Source organism: Colobus angolensis, unplaced genomic scaffold, assembly GCF_000951035.1.
Source record: "Colobus angolensis palliatus isolate OR3802 unplaced genomic scaffold, Cang.pa_1.0 Scaffold282, whole genome shotgun sequence".
Taxonomy (NCBI): Eukaryota; Metazoa; Chordata; class Mammalia; order Primates; family Cercopithecidae; genus Colobus; species Colobus angolensis.
Window position 1 is genome coordinate 144244 of NW_012116066.1, and position 3542 is coordinate 147785.

The 3542-nt window shown below is 41.6% G+C and overlaps 1 protein-coding gene across 1 annotated transcript in view; it reads right to left on the reverse strand.

The window, feature by feature from the left end:
• AKAP14 (A kinase (PRKA) anchor protein 14) overlaps nt 1–3542 on the reverse strand; it is a 51715-nt gene that overhangs the window by 46775 nt on the left and 1398 nt on the right. Inside the window, exon 2 of the transcript XR_001002491.1 lies at nt 2828–3194. The gene's annotated coding sequence lies outside the window, so the exon portion shown is untranslated. Of the gene's footprint in view, nt 3195–3542 lie in introns of the transcript that reaches the window.

Below are 3542 nucleotides of genomic sequence, written 5' to 3' on the forward strand. Positions count from 1 at the left end.
CGTTCCCGTCACACAGGCTGGAGTGCAGTGACGCGATCTCGCCTCACTGCAACCTCCACCTCCTGGGTTCAAGTGATTCTCCTTCCTCAGCCTCCCAAGTAGCTGGGATTAAAGGCGTGCGCCACCATGCCCAGCTGATTTTTGTATTTTTAGTAGAGAAGGGGTTTCGCCATGTTGGCCAGGCTGATCTCGAACTCCTGACCTCAGATGATCCACCTGCCTCGGCCTCCCAAAGTGCTAGGATTACAGGCGTGAGTCACTGTGCCCAGCCTCCACCTGGATCCTTTTACAAAGCACCTCAGTGAGTCAGAGGACAAGGTAAAATCTGTTTTAAAAAATAACAGCCAACATGAGGTAGATACTATTATTCTCATTCCATTTTTTTACAAACGAGGAAATGGAGGCTCAGAGAGGTTAAAAGTCACCTGCTTAAGTCCATAAGGAATTAGCAGAGCCAGAATTCAAGTCCAGGGACCCCAACTCCAGAACCCTTCTCCGACAAGCACTATACTATCTATTCAAAATACCTACTGGATCTCACTAAGTTGACAACCAAATACTTCAGAAGCTATAAATTAAAAGATGAAGCCGGGCACGGTGGCTCATGCCTGTAACCCCAGCACTCTGGCAGGCCGAGGTGGGTGGATCACGAGGTCAGGAGTTCAAGACCAGCTTGGCCAAGATGGTGAAACCCCGTCTCTACTAAAAGTACAAAAATTACAGCGTGCCTGTAATCCCAGCTACTCGGGAGGCTGAGACAGGAGAATCGCTTGAACCTGGGGGGTGGAGCTTGTAGTGTGCCAAGCTCGTGCCACTGCACTCCAGCCTGGGCAACAGAGCAAGACTTTGTCTCAAAAAAAAAAAAAAAAAGACTAATCAGTGATGACACTTCTTCTAGGTATTAAAAGGTATTAAATAACATAGTCCAGGTATTTGGTTTACTATTACAGGAAGAACTGCCTTAAGAGAAGTTAAAATTGCATCTTCTTGGAGCCATCTCTTAGAAATCCTAATTCTGTCTCACATGCCAGGTGATTCTGATGGTTATTCTTAGACCATACTTTGAGAAATATGGCTCCAGATAAGTAGATATCTATTATCATGTGCATTAGATTAGATTCTCAACTACCCCTCCACTGAGAGGCGTATCACCCAGGTTGAGTCCCTATAATATTATTTAATCACTCTGACCCTTGTCTATAAAATGGAAATACTATTTACTTAGGTTTGCTGTGAGGAATAAATGAGCAAGGAGAAAATATTAAAAAGTAAACATTTTGGCTCGGCACGGTGGCTCACGCCTGTAATCCCAGCACTTTGGGAGGCCGAGGTGGGCGGATCACGAGGTCAGGAGATCGAGACCATCCTGGCTAACACGGTGAAACTCCGTCTCTACCAAAAATACAAAAAATTAGCCGGGCGTGGTGGTGCGCGCCTGTAGTCCCAACTACTTGGAGGCTGAGGCAGGAGAATGGCGTGAACTCGGGAGGCAGAGCTTGCAGTGAGCCGAGATCGCACCACTGCACTCCAGCATGGGCAACAAAGCGAGACTCCATCTCAGAAAAAAAAAAAAAAAAAAAGTAAACATTTTAAAAGAATTATGAGAATGAACTACTCTTACAAAATATAAAAACGTACTATTAGGGCCAGGAATAGGGGCTCACGCCTGTAATCCTAACACTTTGGGAGGCTGAGGTGGGTGGATCACTTGAGGTCAGGAGTTAGGAAACCTGCCTGGCCAACATGGTGAAACTCCATCTCTACCAAAAAATACAAAAAAAAAAAAAAAAAATTAGCTGGGCATGGTGGCAGATGCCTGTAATCCCAGCTACTCAGGAGGCTGAGGCACAAGAATCGCTTGAACCTGGCAGGTGGGGGTTGCAGTGAGCCAAGATTGCACCACCGCACTCCAGACTGGGTGACAGAGTGAGACCTTGTCTCAAAAAAAAAAAAAAAAATACGATTAGGTTGAACCTTATGAAAATGCTACTGCTTGATCGCTTTTGACCTACAAAAATGGCAATGCCATAACTGAATCAAATATAAAATTATAGTAATTCTTTAAATGAGGTATTGTTGCAGGAACAGGCAGACATAGAGTACAGAAAAGCACATCTGTGAAACAGGCCTATGTGTATATGAAAATTTAGTATACCAGAGTGGTATTACAAATAAAAATGAACTGGGTGTTTGGTGGGGTTTTTTTTTTTTTTGAGACAGGCTCTCATTCTCTCACCCAGGCTGGCGTGCAGTGGTACGATCCTACCACACTACAGCCTTGAACCCCTGGGCTCAGGCTATCCTCCTGCCTCAGCCTTCTGAGTAGCTAGGACTACTAAATTGTTCTATAAATTGCGATAATTAGCTACCTCTTGAAAAAAAGTAAAGTTAATCCTCCCTTCACATTATACTCCAAAATGACCTGTAGATGGGACCAAATAACTAATTTTTTTAAAAGAAACTAACAATATTAGGAGAAATTATTTTTTAAAACTATTTTTATGAGCCAGGTATGAGCCAGGTATGGCACACTTGTAGTCCCAGCTCCTTTGAAGGCTGAGGCAACATCACTTGAGCCTATGAGTTTGAGGCAAGCCAGGGCAACACAGCAAGACTGTCTCTATTTTTTTTTTTAACGTATTTTTATAACCTTAGGTAGAAAAGGCCTTTGTACGGGAGCCATAAAAACTCAGAATCCAGAACAACAAAACATGATAAATTGAGTATCAAAATTTAAAACTACCTGATGAAAAACATCATAAAGTGAAAAAGACAAACAGCAGACTGGGAAAAACGTTTGTCATATATAAAACAGACAATTAAAGTCTAGAATATATAAAGAACCATAGATTGAAAAGAAAAAAGACAAAACAATAGAACAGGCAAAGGATATAGGCAACAATCCACAGAATAAGAAATATATGACAGTAAGAAAAACTAAAAAAAATAAGAAACATAAAAGATTAAATATGTAAAAAGATGCCAAACCTCACTAGTAGATAAGAAAATGCTAATTATATATTAGCACTGTATGACCCTTGGCAAGGCATTACCAGAACCCTCCTCAACCCTGGCAGAAGGCTGGCATCAGAGTGGCTTCTTACCTTTGACACATAGTAACGATTAATTCCAGAGATGCGCCTATCTCTTTCTATCAGTTTCCAGTGATACCCAAGATGAGCAATCCTTTTTTCCTTCAAATAAGAGACAATTATTGTTGCAGTTTATAAAAGTGAGTGACCCAATTGATGGATATTACAATTTTTAGAAGGGACATTCTAAAGAAATGGAATCATCATTCAAATAAACATGCAAATTAGTAGTAAAAGAACAGAATCTCCTAAATGAAATCAGACCACTAAACTTTAGGATTAAGTTGGTGACCGTGACTTCTTACACTATTTTAACCAACATGAATTTTTTTTCCTTTTTAAAAAAAAAGAAAAAAGGCCGGGCGCGGTGGCTCAAGCCTGTAATCCCAGCACTTTGGGAGGCCGAGACGGGCGAATCATGAGGTCAGGAGATCGAGACCATCCTGGCTA